Below are 17,731 nucleotides of genomic sequence, written 5' to 3' on the forward strand. Positions count from 1 at the left end.
AGGTGAAAAATCAATCACAGGTCTCATGGCACAGTTGGATTTAGTTTCTGTGTCCACTGTTTGAATTGTTTCCAGTCAACAGGTGTCTCTTAGAGGTGGGCTAATCTCCCACTTTTCTGACTGGCAGGTGGCCAGGAGTTGTGTTTCACTGACGCCTCATTCCTCACCCTCCTCTCCTGTGAGGTAACTTTAAAGGTTTTCCTGGCGGGACAGCGGATTTCAGCGCAGAGAGAGAGCGCGCGACTCTCCGCTCAGGGAGGTAACTCTGCAGCAGTCCTCATTAAAATTCCCTGTCCGTACACTCACCACAGAAAACCTCCTTTAGTGGGTGGCACCGGCATCCTGCGCGCCTCTTAATTGCGCACCACGCATTAACGAGCGATCACGGTTTCGTCACCAGTGGCCGCGGATCACGCTGCCTTGAGGCGGAGAGTTTGCCTCATGTCCTGATATTTACGGCGTCAAGGCTGAGAGAGAGGTTGAGGAAAGGTGAGTCCCAGAGGTCCAGCAAAGGGTGGCGCCCTGCGCATCTCATCCAGCGCCTGGACACACTGTCGCTTCCCAGGGGCCGAAGGGGGACCCACAGTAACAGTCCGCTCCTGCAGTCCGCCGCTGGAGCTTCACTGGCTTCTTGTTGCAGCTCATGATTGTGACATTTCTCGGTGTGGACTGGCAACATGTGCGCCCGGATGGTGTGAAGTGTGACACAGCGGCTTTGGGGTTGCATTTCTCTCGGATACGCCAAGTACCCGACGTTACGGCGCACCTTGTCTAATAGGTAAATACATCAGTTTATTTCTCTACTTTACATCAGACATCTCACCCTCTACTCTGCGCCTCTGGTGTGTTTTATTGGCTGTTCTACGCATTGATCAGGTCCAGGATCCGATTTTGTTGAAATCCTGCTTGAAGGTTTCCAGCTGTGACTGTCACAGACAAAAGCATCAAATCACTGTCAGTGCTGCATTCAACTAACACTGCAACACATGCGAATTCGTACTCTGTCAGCTCAGAGCATCGTGAATGTTTTTCATGATATGAATTTTGATATCAAGACAGGAAAATGGTATCATTAGAAGTTGATCCGCTGCTGGTCAGTTCTCTGGAATCTTCCTTGAAAGTCATAATTTCACTGGGAAGGAATAATTCAGTTTTTAATTTGATGGACTCCTCTGATTGTGTTTTGTGTGTGTTTAAGCATAGTCTCAGTCTCTCTTTACCAACCCCCCAAAAATGAAGTATCATGGGCAATTAAGATAATGTTCTCTGAAGTGTTTAACTAGACTTTGGGTGACACTTTATTCTTGGAGAGATTAATAGTAAAGATTCCTTGCAGTTGCTGGCTGTCGTCCCAGTTTGTTTACAGCAGAGGTAGGCTCCTTTATCTTCAAAAATAACAAGTTTTTGAAGAGAGAGGGATCCATCAGTCTTTCAGCTTGAGGATCTCTGCCCTAAGTACGCTTCAAGTGGTTTATTTCTCAGGCAACATGGCAGCAACAACCCAGACAATAGGAGAAACTCTCTTAAAACGTAAGGCTACCAGCATCACCAAATACCCCACTGAATGAGGAGCTCCAGCTTTGTTTCCAAGCCCAGTAGGATCGTATAGAAGTGCAGTTTAAAGTGTGTGCTAATTGAACCTGCCGGCTACTCCACACCATTGTGAGAGGAATGTTTGGTTGCATGTTCTCCACAGAAACCCCCTGCTCCTTTGTTCTGGGGGGACAATCCTCCAGTGCTGTGTGTGTGTGTGTGCTCGCAGTGGTGGGGGGATGGAGCGGGGTCAGTGGGGGTATTGACATCTGTAGCTGACAGCTTCCTCGGGGCGAGCAGACATGCTGTGATACCATGAATGGGTATTAGGGAACATATAAGCAGAGCACTTAACACTAATGAGGAGGTTTATGCTTTGTGCACGATGCTCAGGGACCAGTCACATATCCAGACAGATGTCATGCAATGCTGATAATTCTGTCATTATTTATCAAATGTAACCTGGTACATAAAGATGATTTGTGCCATAGCTTCTTCCTCAGGTTGCAGTTAATTGACAATGTTTGCTTGTTGATAATCACTTATGTTTCTAAGCAACATTTCACTGGATTGAATTTGTTTAAATGACATAGTTTGAGTCAACCTTAAGTTAGGTCAGTTTATTTCCACAGTATAGTAGCAAATATCACTGAAGCTGAAGGGATTGTCATTAGTTTATTTGGTCTTAAACCAAAATATTTGACAAAATCTTAGTCTTAGCTTGTCAACTCTAAGGATGTATTGATTGGACAAAACACGCAATGTATGGAACATGGCAGCCGTCACTTGGATAAGGAAAACCACCCAAAGACTTCAGAGCACTTTGGGAGGTCAAGACTAAATCAATGAATAAAGAGGACAGGATTTTTCATCACGGGTTATCAGCGACAAATTCTGCTAATTCAGTAAGATGGAGGGCAAAATGTCTGTCAGTCATTTTAACACCTTCCTTCTTGGTGTGATATCTACTGTCAACATAAGGAAGAATTTTCAGAGGACAGCGGCTGAACAATCTCCGCAGCTGCTCTCTTATCGTTAGTGTCAGGAAAAGTCTACACTAACAATGAAAAACACTCGGAAAATATCAGCTTTCCCATCCAGAGCGACAGACCTCCCTTAAACAAACTTATCAGGGATGTTCCAGGAAAAGGGAAAATCTGGTTTCTGACTCTCGGAGCAGAAACACTGAGCTGATGGGAAAGTTTTAGGGAATGTCATTACGACACTGTGAGTGGGTTTCACACTGGTACATAAGCATCCACCATGACTGGTAGAGAATGGTACATGAGGAGGAATGCAGTCCCCATGGGCCCCTCATGCTACACAGTATGTGCTCAGGGTGGACTTTGCACCTTGCTCCAGCTCTGACAAAACAGCAAGTGGCCAAAACAGGATTTCACCTGAGCAAGAGCCAACTTGTGCCTGTGTTCCTTTTCCTGTGTTTTCTAGATGCCACATAGTATTAACGAAGGCCTTCAGCTGCTTTTGAAATTTCATTTCAGCTGAAGGGGGTCTCAAACACAGGAACCACAGGAGGAGGTACCACGCTGAAAGCAGCTCTATTCAACCAAGAAGAAAAATATTTTTTTCCTCCCTCAGCCACTTATGATCCTATCAACTAAAGAGCGTTCCCATAGGACCAGAAGGAGCTTGGGCTAGTCGTGCTAAACCACTTGGCTTAAAAAAAACAAAACAAACAAAAAAAACCCTCTTTCTTTCAAGGTGTTGACATTTGAAAGCCATTATACTGTATACAGTAGTATCAGAGCAGGCTCTGTTTGCCCATGGGGGGATATCAGAGTGAATTATATACCATGTGGTGCCTCAGGTAAACAAAAGACCTGAGTTCCTGGCGGTAGCAGCAACCTCACCTGCCCTGGCTGAGCAGAGGCCACAGGAAAGGCAGATAGAAGAAGAAGGAGAAGGGAGGGTGCTGGTAATGAATAACTAACCATTATGATGATTAAAGGGGGTGATGGGCACGGGGAGATAAGAGTGTGGTGACCGTCCGACCATGAGGTGTTTACAAGGGGAATTCCTCACATTCCTCGGCTGCAGCCATGCCACTCCAATCTGCACCTCCACCCACTGATGGTCACTCTATGTGCCAAGAGGGACCCAAGGGGCAAAAAGGGCCCAAAAGTTCCTTCTCAGTAAAAGGCTGCGGTAAATGTGTTATGTAAGGCGATTTTCGAGTGCTGCTTTAGAGATTTTTTGGTGTATTTGACAGAGTTAATACAGCATGCTGAGGAATACTTGCTGGATCCCTGGAAAGTTAAAATCCACACAAGGGCTTGTTTCAGCTCTGAATGGGGGGAAAAAGAGGCTCTTAGTTAAAGCTGAAGTCTGTAGTTTTCCACACATTCAATTTACAGCAAAATGATGGAGCTTTTACAGTGTGAGTTTCACTTCGCTGTTGTTGGTATCCTGTAAAAATGTCATAGGTGAACCAGGTAACATAATCACAAATTTGAGAACTTAGCTTAAGCGATAAGATTAGATGTGACTGAGCAGGTGCAGTGATACAGATGCAATGACCATTTCTTGACTGCCATGTATTTTGAGTGTTCCCAACCATAGCAAAATGTTGTTTTCAGCCAGGTTAGCATCGTGGCTCTGGGGTGGCGGAGTCGATGATTGTTTGGTCGGTCCACCACTTTTTTCTTGAAATATCTTGACTGCTTTGGATAGATTGCAGTCAAATGCTTTACAAATATTTATGTTTTCCCAGTGGATGAATCCAGCTGCCTGTGGTGATTCCCTGACCTTTTCTCAAGCATTTCTGTAAGGTTCACATTTATGGTTTTGAGTAGACTAAAAACTGTTGGATGGATGGCCATGAAGTTTGGTTCAGACATTCATGTTCCCCTCAGAATGAGTCGTAATATGGTGATCCCTTAATTTTTCATTCACAGCGCCATCATTAGGTCAAAAATGTAATTTGTCCAAAGTTTTTATTTATGGCCTGCAAAGCTTATGGAATTACCATTGGACTCAGCTGCACATAAACACACTCAGATAGACTAACATGGAAAACATTTTCACGGTAAGCATGTTAGCATGCTGATGTTAGCATTTAGCCCAAGGTTGTGACTAAGCACAGCAGAGCTGCTAGCATTGCTAGTCCTTTTTACCCTCCAGACTTGTGTTTCAGCTTTAAATTTAACAAAGGGCTGATTTGTGGTCAAATATTTAACCTGCTTATGTCAAACTACAGGATGATCCCTTAGTACTAAAATATAATTCCCAGTGGCTCACTCAGTGTTTTTAGGGTTACATAGCTCACATAGACGTCTATAATCCTTTGAGGTAAAACAGAGAATACATATAATAGTCACTTGCAGTATTATTTTCTAATCAAATAATAAAATAACTTAAATATGTGGAGATATTCAGTTTTCCCTTATTAATGCTCTGAAGTATGAAGGCTTCAAATACTCTCTGGTGCCTTTTTGTACAAAGAAGTCATAAGGCTGGACTTAACGCTACCAGATTAAAAAAAATTTTTTTTTTGCACACAAGACCTTTAAGCTTGACAGTTACTAATTGCTCAACAGTTATTTTTTTCTCCTTTCTGTTTGAGGACTGCTTGTTGGTCTTGTTAACATCTCAAAGCCCCTTTAATCCAACTGTCCAACTGGGTCCTGGAGAAGGAAGCAATTTGTTTCATTTCTGTGATGTGAGAGTTGTGCAATATCCACGTGTGAAAAGTGAAACACGGGAGAAATACGGTCTCCTCTGTGGTCAGCCTCAGAACACAGAGGGTTTGTGTTTTAGGATCAATCGGCACATTTTTTTTAATGCAGTGCAGATGACTGGGTCTAATAGGATTATGAGAAGGTCTGGTGGGAGGAGAAGTGGTGCCCGGGAGCTGCACATTACCCTTGCAAACCTGGCCCCAGCCAGCCCATGGGGGTCATGTGATGGAGAGGGGACAATGCTAGCAGGTGTCAGCCTGATGATTACGAGGTTTGAGGCTGTGTTCATCTCATCAGAGCCTCTAATGGATGGCAGGTTGTGACCCCTGGTAACAAGGAAACAAATCGCCACCCTCTCACCCAGAAAAGTGCTAGTCTACCAAATCAAAAAGAAGTGAGAGTCTCCAGTCTCTGGTTTCCTTGGCAACTTCTTCAATCTGGATATTTGTTTGCAACAATAAAGGCATAAAGATCCCTTCATCTATAATTTGTGAATACTTGTCAGTTCTACGTTCTGGATACACACAGTTTATTGTATTTATGCTCTTTATTTTTATGTTGTCTTGATGCTGTTGAGCATGCAGTCAGTTAAAATCAAACCTTGTCTGCTGGCCAGACTTGTCTGATAGAGGCTGCAGATTAAAGTGGCACCATATGCTGGGGACTGAAGAGTCCCCTCCCCATGGTAGAGCTTATTATTGGGCTCCTATGTCACTGTCAGCGACTAATTGTTGTGGAGGATTGAGGTGATGGGGAGATACTCCTGTATCTTGTCTTAAATGATCATCTTTACTCTTCTCACTAAACCCAGGCACACACACACCCTGTGCATTTGTAATCACCTAAAAGCCAAAGCCAGCATTTGACTTTATGACTTGCACTACTCATGTTTAAGCTGAATCCCGTAGCTGAGGCAGCCAGCAAAAGAAATCTGGAGTATATAAAACCATTGTGTTCTCTCTGTGCCCTGCCCATGCCGCATATGGCTCATTTCATGGCTGCTGGAGACTCTGATTGATGGGCTGAAGAGCAGCGGGGCCGATGTTCCTCATGTGCAGTGCATGGCAAGGCGAGAGCCAAGTCCTCAGCAGGGTCACATGAGGTAAAAGGAAATATGTGGGAGATGAAAGGAGGAAGAGGATTCGTCAGACTGCGACAGAGTTGTGGTTTGTGCCAAAATGCTCCTCATAACAAAAGCACAGGAAAGGAACTCTTAGACTACATGAAAGCTATTGTGCAAACCAGAGAGCCAGGTGATACAGGACATTTCTGATGTCTTCCTCACCAAAGGTGTCATGGGAGTTGACATTTCATTGTAATAGTTGCATTAACCACCTCTGAGAGAACTCAGCAAATATAGAACTATTGGTGCTTGTCACCATCAATTAAGGAGCAGTTTATATGGTTTTGTTCTCATTCTCCTCCTCTGTCTCGCTCCCCAGTTGAAGAGATTCGTGGCCCCAGGGGGCTGGAAAGCTGTCTAGTAATCTGAGACGGCATTAATACTGAATAAGACGGAGCGAGGCGTCGACCCCACAAATTAATTTCCATACACAGAACAGAAAAAGATAAAAAAAAAAAAAAAAACTGCACGCTGACACAGTGAAAATCCCACTGTGGTATGTGTGTGTTTGTTTGTGTGTGATAGTGTTTGTGGTGCTGGTAGTGGTGGCAGGGCTGGTGGTTTGTGGCAGCTACATCACCATGGAGACAGTGGCATTATTGTGTAGGGAGGACACTGATGCTGGAGTGAGTACAGGATTGGCAACAGAAAGGAGCAACATGGCAACAACAAAATGTGAGCAGGCAGCAGCTGGACAGACATCTGGGCTTTTTGAAGCGTCCTTCAGTGTCTTTCACGTTTACACCGCTACTTGGTTCTGGCCCAGACCCACTAAACCACAGGATCTGTGTTCACACCCAGATTATCTCATATGTGCTGTGAATGGCAGCACTGTGAGCGACAGGGCAGCACGAGCCAAATGAAACTGCTGCTGAAGCTGCTGGAATGTCCCTCCACCCCCCACCCGAAGAGGAGACAGTCCTTTGGGGAGAAGAGATGACTTGACGTTTTGGGTTTGTCAGAAGCTGCAAATAAATTGGACACTGTGGTCGCTGCGCAGGCTGTTTGTGCTGTGAAAACACTGTACCTCGCCAAGGACCGTACAATGTATAATCCCTAACATTTTAGTCCTGGTTGATTTGGTGACGTATGATAATACTATTAGAAATGGTGTATCGACCCCTCAGAGCTACTGAAATGTCTTGAGTCGCTATCTCTCAGAAATTGTAACTGTTCTGTTTACAGTGCAGCTAAACAAACTGTAGGCTTGTTTCCAGCTGTTTTAATAAAGAAGGTTTAACGATGTAATCAAATACAGCATTACCATCCTGTGCATCATGTCCAATACGTGCCTGGTATAATTACCTGTGAATCCCCTGTGCATGGGTGTGTTATTTGAATCAGGGAAGGCAGACGTAGAGAGAGAGGCAATACAGAATGTAAATATATTGTATATGTATATATGTATATTGTAAATAGAATGGCTTCTGCTGAAAAATACCAGCTGTAAACGGTGACCATTTTCAAATGCAGGTTATATATTCCAGAAATCTGTTAATCTTTTATCTATTAATTTCTGTACACTTTTTGTCAGTGTCAAGTATTGTTGTCACCTCACAACAATTAATCAAGGCTGGATTAGAAACCAGGCAAAGTGGGGAAACTGCACCAGGACCTAACTGAGGTCCAGGTTCACTGTGTTGTAATTGGTTTGTGTTCATTTATTTAATTGCAAATTTGTTTGTTAATATTGTTGGCACATTATAAACTGAAATAACAGGGGCCTTAAGGCAACACCTGCATTAATCTAGTTCTACTGCCTTCATTATTTATTGTGTTTACATGGTGCATTTCCCTTAATAAATTTGTGCCTTTTATAATATGCATATAATGTACTCAAAGAACGTTTTTGGTCTAGGCTCCCTAGTAGATTCATCTTGGATGGCAATCATGGAATTTTGATGAAAATGAAGACAGACTTGATGTTCAACATGATGGATTACAAAACCTAAGCAAATTGTTTTCATACAATAAATGGAAACCAAAGTATTGTAGTGTGTCAAAAATGAAAACTGCTCTGGAGCTACAACTTACAAAACCACTGGAATGGTCCTTTAAATTGCGCTGTACACGCAGCTTTGTCGTCTGCGGTATACTAAAGTAATCTCCTGCAGAAATTGTCACCACAGGAACTCTTAAAATAATGTCAGTGAGGTTTGGCCCGGCTCCTCTGCTTTCCCCTGGGCACTCACTCCATTCTTCACTCTTTCACTAATAATAGACCCTGCTGCTCATCCCACTGTATTGTCCCATGCCCAACATCACACAGACGAGAGAGGCAGCAGAGTGATGGACGGAGAGACACCTGCAAATTTTCTCCCAGCCTGCTCTTTCTCCCCGCGGGGCCAACCATTTGACATTTAACTACGATAGCCATAAACAGGCCACTGGAATGCCATTGACATTCATTTTGTCTGGCTCAGTTTTTTTTCACTGGGTGGGTTTTGTCTCCCTGCAGTTCTACTCAGTGATGGTTTAAACCCTGGACTGGATATTCTCTGAATGCAACAGCACTGTGAGGAAACTTGTGTCTCTAGCCAAGAGTAAAAGGTGTTAGCAGCAGCAAATTATATTTGATTTGAGTTATTTGTCATGAAAAAACAAACATTTTCAGTCTCCTGCTTCTCAAACACAGAGAATTTTCAGACTGTTGGTTGCATAAAGACAACACCTTGGGCTTTGGGAAATTGTGAAGGACATTTTCATGCTCAAGCTTCACACACTTCCAATGACAAATTCACATAAAAACCGGACTGAGTGGTGAAACATGACAAATGCAGACAATAATAATAGTTAAATAACCATAGATTATATGACACCTTTCAAAGCAAAGTTACATCAGAAAAGCAAAATTACATCAGTGCTACAGTTAAATAAATCAGATAAATAAAAGTACTGAAAATGAAATCAAATAAGACAAAAGAGTGATTTAAAAGATGTTATTGATTCTGCAAGTAACCTCTTCTCAATCATAATGTTTCCATGAGGGGCTCAGGGATGCTTGTCTGTTTTGAGGAGTTTGAAAATGAATGGAGTGACATGTTATGGCCTTCACTGTAACCGGATCTCATCCTAATTGAACCCATGAGAGATTTCAGTCTGACATGTTAAACAGTGCTGTCCGCTGCCATCTTCAAAACACCTAATGAGGGAATGTCATTTTGCAAAAATGTTGTTTGTTCCTGCAGTGGAGCTGTAGAATTAATGCCAAGACACATTGAAGCTGTTGTGAAGGCTCATGGTGGAAAAACACCTTACTAAGATACTTTTTGTTGGAGACCCAAGATTTATGATACCGCTGTGGACTTCTCTCATTAAATGCAGTAATCACGTTCCTCACATTGTTCATTATTATTATTACCTGTTGCAAGTCAGAACAAAAGGCCGATGTATCATCTGTGTATTATCACTTAATCATAGACTCTGTGAAGCTTACCAAACAAATCACCCACCAGCCCAGCTCTTCTTCTGAGTCCCATCTCCAGCCTAGCATGGCGCTGAACCACTACTTCATCCATAATATTAAACACTGCTGACTCCTTCTCTCTCTCTCTCTCTCATTGTTTGAGTGTGTATGGTGTCAGAGATCTCATCCAGATCATGCTGAGTCTGGCTTGTTCTTCTGCTGTTTACCTATTCATTAATTCACCCATGAGTGATGGCACAGGCAAACCAAAGCTCTTCATCCTCTAGTAATTAAACGTCTTTTGGTGAGACATTTTTCTCCTGGAAAGCTTTTTAAAAACTGATGCACACACACACACACACACACACACACACATTCTCTGAGACGCTGCTGGTGGGCGTCCCAGGCTAGTGTTGGTAATTAGCGTGCTGAGTGGTTGCACTGATTGCTTCATTATTTCCCTGATAGGCATCTGTGAGAGATATTTGATGGATGTTGCATGTTTGACAGTAATCCATGCTAAAGCTATTAATATGTGCATCATGCTCTTCAAACTTTGAGGTTACATCACACCTATAAGAACCTATTTACTTTAGAGGAATTTAACTTAAGTAAATAAAGAGCTTACACCCAGATCCTGATCCTCTTGCTTCACATTTTCTCAACACAACCAAAGCTCAATGCAATTAACCACCATCATCGTAGCTACTTGCCATAAACACACGAAGCCTGATATAGCTTGTGTGCTCCTATTCAGGAGTGTTGTGTTTGTGAAAGAGAGGTTTCTAAATGTGCATCAGCTGGGCTCAGATCCTCCTCAGTTTCAAAGGAAGACTTCAGAAATGAATCAGAGTAATTGGTTTGTTTTTCTCACAGCAGTTCAGCCTGGCCCAGTTTCACAGGGATTATTTTTGTACACTACAAGAAATTAGTGGCTTTTTCTCAACACAGGTTTCAGTCACTGACGACAATGTTTAATCAGTGTCTTTGAAACAAACAAGGTTTCCAAGGTGGTGGCTGTTCATTGTTTTAAGAGAAAAGTGAACATCAGGCCGCTCAGTGCATCAAATTCAGCGCTAAAGTCGATTTATAGATTTATACTTTGTCAGAAAACTCATAGGTGAAAAATAGATTTGTTATTTTTAGTCATTTTCAGCCACATTAGCAGAGTTGCTTATTCTACTGCGTTTTTTTTTTTTTTTTTTTTTTACTATTTTATGAATGAATAATCCAATTTGAATGAAATATCCAAATTTCTGGATAGGACTAATCAATGTGCAAATACTTGTTAATTGCATCTGAGAAATATTTCTTCTACTACAAAGTTCTTGCACTTAAGAAGATTTGTCAGATGTAGATGTATCACATCAGAAGCTTTAACTGTTGTTTGTTCCTACTCTATTCTATAGATCCACAAGATTGTTCAAATTCTGCGACTTCTTTGCCACATGATGCTGTTTGCTCATGAAGAGTAATCCAAATAATGTGTCACAACTCTGCCCCCCCCCAACACCTCCTACTCTATAACTGGACTCCTGCTGGACCGGCCTCAGCGGGACCTCCTTTTAAAATGTTAACCCTGTCAAGTCCCCACGCCGTCATATCTTCAGTCACCTCCAGGTAAACATCAGTCTCAGTGCCACAGGGAGCGCGGGCTCAAGCCATTACAGCTGTGGTTGCCCCCGCTCCCTTTCCATCAAGTTTTACACTTCCACCTGCCAGTAACCAAATATTGCCTCTTTTAATCATGGCTCTGTCCTGTGGAGGCTGAAGATGAAAGGTCACCCCTGTCCGGATAGAAGACTCCAGGCTCCATCACTCTGAAGCTGAATCAGCTCTGGAGTGTTACATTCACAAACCCACAAACATTTTTGGGTGTGTGTGTGTTGCACCACATGCAATTTAGTCTTGGTATAATTGCCTTATTAGGCCTTTAGTCTCTTTAGGAGAATTGAGCAACTGGGCTGCTCATCCATGAGTAAATTCTCCAGTTTGAGGCCAATTGTCCTTGTTTTTGTAGAGTGCATCTGCCTTCATCTGTCAGCCTGAATCACATGGAGAGGGCCTAATTGACACAATGTGTGTGTATGTATGTCTGCATACAGCGAGTCAGACACACTCTCAGGACTAGCAGCTCTTGGAGTTAATCCGTCTCACTAATAGTGGGGGTTGGAGCAGCAGGGGGAGGAGGAGGAAGAGAGAGGAGAACAATACCACATCTCTCCTTTCGTCTCTCTCTTGCTCCCTGGCTCCAGACACGTGGTCAGCGCCCGGCGGGAAATCTCTGGACCTTGGACGTTCTCTACGGATGTTGCTCCTCTCGTTCTCTCGTCCCAGCTAGCTCATAGCGGTCTCTGCTGCACCGCTCAAGGAAATGAGGTACAATGCACTCCCCCCTTCCAAAAAACATCCTCCCCCGCTGACTTTCGTTCCTGCCATTGTCACCAGACAAGAGGCTGCGTCAGGAGGTAAAATTAGGGATGTGTGTGTGGAGTAAGGAACTTCCTGGAGTTTTTGTTTTTGCCTCACTGAGTTATGTGCTTTATGGTTTCTGTAGAAAGCATGTTTGCTGCCCAACTGAGACAGGAAGTGTAGAGACACACTGGAAACAATATGTATTTCCTCCTTCGTAATGCAAATTCTTGTTATAGCTTAGCATTGCTGTGTCTACCTCATGGACATTCCTTTATGTGCCAAAGGGCCTTGTTTCCTGTCCTGCTCTTGTGTGGTTCACAGACACACTTTATAAGATTACATTGTACATTTTCAGGAAAGAGTGGATTCCACTGTCTATTGTCACATTTTTGTTCCATTACTTCGTGAAATTCATATTACAGTATTGTTCTGTAAGAGGGGGATTTCCTAGGTTAGTTATTTCCTGTTATGATTACTTCAGCATCCTTAGTGTCCTTGGTTGCATTCATGTGTCCGTAGTAAAAGACACTGAGGTTGTGACCCTTCAATGGGTCAAGTGAGTTGTTGTTCAAAGATTTAAACTCAAGGTCTGCTTACTAGCTTTTTCAGAGATTTCAACCACATCTCATCTACAGTCTACAGCAACAATGAAGCGAGTAAGCTGATGTTGACATTATTCTATCCAACATACAATGTTTCACATTAGAGAAGTCAAATTTCTGTAGTGGAAATATATTTTAATCATCTCATGACCCCTCTGATTTATCTGATGACCCAATTTGTGATCCTGACCCCAAGGTTAGGAACCATTGTTCTATTGCATTAGTCTCTGACATTTCATAATTGGTAATAATAATCACCGTCCCATCAGACTTCAAACTCAGCCCAGAGTGTTACTTTGTCCTCACCCCATCAGCGTGTTGAAATCAGCACACTGTCCCACCCTGTTACATCTGTTATGTTGATTTGAAGGGATTAAGCTTGTTTATGGTATTATGCTCTGTATGTTGGTGGCAACCCCAGGCATCTGATTCTGTATTAAATAAAACCTAGAGGAGCAGGGCTCGGCTCGCACCCAGAAGGTACAACCCTTGGTTTGTCATTTTGCACCACTACATTTTTAATCTTTCTCCTTCGAGGCAAATAATTACACTTTGTTAGATGACATGAATCATTTAGACATGCAACTCAACTGCAAACAGTGCCCCTCTTTCAAATGTGAACTCTGTTAATATCCACCCTTTCATCACAGCTTGTCTGGATGTGAGGGCAGTTCAGTTAACCTTAATCAATGTATGAGTCACCGTCTCTTCTGAGGCCAGTGGACGAGTATTAAGACTGCTAACTCTCCTTTCCTAAGAGACAGCCTCATATGTGTGGACTTGTGGTGGGATGCACTATGACAAATGGTCCTTCTCAGTTTAATGTTGCAGCAGTTGTTCTGCAGTGCACTAATAGTGCATCTACTCTCACTGGGGCCAGAGTTTTGAGTCAGTGTATCAAAGGTTGTGCTTGCATTCTTGCGCACTGTGATGAAGAATGGCTGGCTTCCTTTAACAATTTACCTGCTCGGTGTAAGAGGGTAAGGTGTGTTCGGGGAGGCCTTGTGTTAACTGTGATGCCTGCTGGGAGGCAGGAGGATAGATGGTGGCTGACAGCACCCTTGGCGTTGCAGTGCTACTGCTGTGTCATGTTATTTTGCCGTGGTGTTGGCTGGTCTGTTTGTCTCAATTTAAAATCTGTGGAGAAGTGTCTGCTTTTATTGAATATGTGTGGCTAAAAATACCTCTTCTGCCTCACCAATCAGAGCAGAGAACAGATTGAACAGTGAGATGTGATTGGATGGGATGTCCCAAGGAGGTTGCTAACCATTTTCTTGACAAATATAAAACAGAAAAGCAAAACATATTGCATTTATTAATTCTTTATGCAGAGATCAGTCTGCATATTTCTCTCTCTTTGCTTAAGCTCTCAACTTTCATTATGTGCTGAAATTATTTTAGAACCCAGACTCAGAATCATTTGGAAATAATTCAAGCTCAAAATAAGGCAATTAGATTGGTGGCCCCAAGTGTGTGAATATTCACTCAGAAATTGTCCCTGGTGCAGTTTGAATAAATTCATATTAATGTCCCACTTGAATGTTCAAAATTCAACAAATTAGTCATTCAGACTTTGGAAGAAGAAATGGAGCTTGAATCATGGAGAGCATCTTGAAAAGTGATCTACCACTCTATTTCTGCCAGTGGCCACCATGTCAGCTCACCCTGGAGGGCAGTTTGACCACCAGCAGGTTGGCCATCACCCTCACTGGCAGACAGTGAAGTGTGACAGGTGTTCGACCTGCTGCAGATGGGCTGTCAGATGGAGGACACACACGTTATCTGCATTACAGGAAATCTGATGTGTAGCGTTAACCTCCAGCACTCAAACACTGACTGATATGTGCTGCCAATCAGAAGTTTCTGGGCATTATATTTTTAAGTTTCTAAGCAAATTAAGGACAGAAGTCATGTTCTTAGTATTTATTTCTCTGACTGTTTCAACCTCTCTTTACTGAAAACATAAAATGCTTCAAAATCCTTTGAACATTTCTTGCTGGGCTGAACGTAGGAGGGAGATGAAGCAGGGCAGGTGTGCCCTCAGATAAATTTTCTATCCATTTGATGCTTGAGCAGCTTTCCAGGGGGCACTCAGGGATCAGTGGTACTCAGGGGAAAAGTGGATATTTTTTATATTGACTCTGCTCTTCAGTCAGCTTTCTGTTATGCAAACAGAATGGTGTCAATCTACTGCAGGCCTGCCAAAATGTTATCAATTAAAACCAGTGCTCAAAGCAGTGGTTTTGTTTTGACAAATTTCCAGTCAAAATGTCTGTCCTTCTTTAGGAATAATAGGAGCCTGCCTTTTTTATCATATGTGAAGTGACATTTGCAGAATGTAACTAAGTGTTTTTGGATGTTACATATGGTGGCAGAAAAAAAACTTACAAAAAGCCCCTTTAAATACTGTAGGGCAAGAGGTCCATTGATGAAAAACTAATACCTACTAGGAAATCCATCTTTTACTGTCTATTTGTTTGCACAGCTAAGACTTTCACAGAGACATACCCATATATTATAAAATAATAAATCATAATAAAGCTTGAGATTCCCTGTGCTTGTAGGATGGGAGCCTTTAAATAATTTCTCCTCATTTTTAAAAAAAATCCCATTTTCCAGCCTCTAGGCTCTGGCAGCTTTAAAATGCCCTATTCAGTTCAAGGGACTCAGAGCATGAAGACCAAGCCTGAAGTGAAGATGAGAGAACGGAAAGAGGAAGATACTTATTCGGATGAAAGCATGACATGACATTAAAGAAATGGGGAGCAAAGAGAGATGGGAGATGAAGGAGAAGAAAGGCCCTGCAGCTCTGAGCTTTTCTACAACATCAGGCTCTGTGTTAGAATCGCTGTTGGAGATCCCTTTACAGAGCGGTAGCAGCCTCTCCTTCTCCTGGCTTCAGGGAGTTAGACAGCCATGCCCTTATGCAAAGTTAGTCTTTCGTTCCCGGCCTGGAAAAGATCCACGCCTGGAGAACAGCAGTGAAAGTTATCACCCAAAAGACAGTCAGCTAAACCAGTTGTCTCAGCCTCTTGGATGCTAAATAAGGAGCTGTAGTTAAAGGCACATTAGTTGACTCAAAATCAATTCTGAAAATAGTATTTCCAAATATAAAAATAATGCTTCAGAAGTAAGAGAAGGAGAGTCCACAGAGACGTAGCTCTCCAGCGGTGGTAAAATCTTTGATTGATGAGGTTAAGGGTTTCATTCTTTTCCTGGTGTAAATTTAGATCTTTGACAGTTATTACATGGAGGATTATGTGCTTGTTATCAGTTACTGTGGCCTCATCGAGCGCTGCTGGTCCGATAATCAATGTAGCTGAGCAGGAGAGGCAGACTTTACATATCAATCTGTCTGTCAGCCTGACAGTTTCCAGCCACACCGTGAGATGTAACGCTCCGGAGATCTGGCTGTGAGACAGAAACCCAAGATAAGGCTTTGATCAAATGTTTTTTTTCCTGTGGTGTTTTAGATCTGAAAGAGAAAAAGGCCAAAAAAGGTTTGCTTTCATTTTAGTAAACTGAGTTTTTTCTTTTTTGCTGGGTATGGCAACTTAGCTCCAGGTTGCTGATCAGAAAAAAAAGATCGCTTTTTACATTCATCCTGGCTTTTGACGTCCTCTGTCTCCCATCTTGTCCTGTTTTTGTTGAACAAACCAATAAGCACTGCTTTGTCGACCCAGCTCCTCATTTCACTTCATTAGTGCAGAATCACAAAGGGAAGAGAAGAGATAAATCTAATAATTCTTGCTAAAACTGCAAAGTCTGAAGTGAGGCACCAAAAGTTGCTCAGAAAGCACATACAGTATTATATTTAGACGCTTTTTTAAATGTAATATTTCATGGATATCAACTACACCATCAAACATTAAAACACAAGGAACTGTGTTAGGATTGAAAACACTGTATTATTATTTTAAGTACATGCTGTAGATTTGCTCTAATGTGACCTCAGTAGAGCTGAGATGCATTAAAACATGCAGTTGTCTGCAGTGTCTGGATTGTGTTCAGACCGATGTGTCAAACCCTGGATGACTCTGGTGAGCATCCTTATGCATTCAGCAAATGTGGGAAATTTAACTGTCGTCCGAAACCTCTTTCACCTATTTTGCAGCAATTTTATTTTGTGATTGTGTTACCGGTTGTGACAAGCGTAGCAGGACTTGACACGCTGTGGTTTCTCGTTACTCTTCATCATTAGTGAGCCACTCGCAGCAGCAGTCACTCACTCACTCACTCAGGGTTCACGTAGGGACGGAAAGAGGGAGAGAGTGAGAGGGAGACAGAGATAGAGGGGAGGATATTTACAACTCAGACAGTGGTGAGGGTGAGCTGCATTCTAATGTCTGCTCCTTTACTGCCTGGCTCAATAACTCTCAGGAGAGAGGGAATAAGCTTATGTTGAGAATTTGCAGGTATCACAGGTATCCAGGTGCGTGAGTGTCTGTGCACCATCAATTATAAAAAAAAGGCCAAATATCACCCACTGGGGAGGTCTTATCAGAGAAATCCATCACGTTGGGTGCAATGTTAGACGCCATCTAGTAGTTTATCTATCTGAGATGTTCAGCACATTGAGGCACCTTGTGATAAACTTTACACTATTTTCTTTTTTGCTGTGCTCACTGTCTTTTCAACCTGTCTTTTTTTGTTAAAGGTGATTTTGCAGTCTTCCCATAATCGCCCACTCCCTTTTTTAAAAATGCATCAAATAAGGCTTTTGTCAGATGACAATTTTGTATCTTCTCTAATGGATTTCACTGTAGGTGATTGTTGAACTTTGTTGCAAAATAATAAGCTCTTCTAGTGACAATTCTCCACTGTCTGCTAACATCATAATGTGATGTTGTAACAACATGTCAAACTAAACAGCACTTTGGACACAGAACCACAGGGAATGTCATTAATGAAGTTTTCCTGTGTGCTGTTGGCCTGTCAGGTTTGACTTCAACAC

The 17,731-nt window shown here is 42.5% G+C and overlaps 1 protein-coding gene across 3 annotated transcripts in view; it reads left to right on the plus strand.

Annotated features, from left to right (window-relative positions):
• The first annotated feature begins 226 nt into the window (after positions 1–226).
• Positions 227–17,731, plus strand: part of tmem108 (transmembrane protein 108) — a 63,872-nt gene continuing 46,367 nt past the window's right edge. For 2 of the 3 annotated variants that reach the window (XM_051066854.1, XM_051066853.1), the window contains exon 1: positions 228–778. The gene's annotated coding sequence lies outside the window, so the exon portion shown is untranslated. Of the gene's footprint in view, positions 779–17,731 lie in introns of all 3 variants that reach the window. The other variant, XM_051066855.1, reaches the window with a different exon arrangement.

The sequence above is a fragment of the Lates calcarifer genome, linkage group LG24, assembly GCF_001640805.2.
Source record: "Lates calcarifer isolate ASB-BC8 linkage group LG24, TLL_Latcal_v3, whole genome shotgun sequence".
In the NCBI taxonomy this organism is placed as follows: Eukaryota; Metazoa; Chordata; class Actinopteri; family Centropomidae; genus Lates; species Lates calcarifer.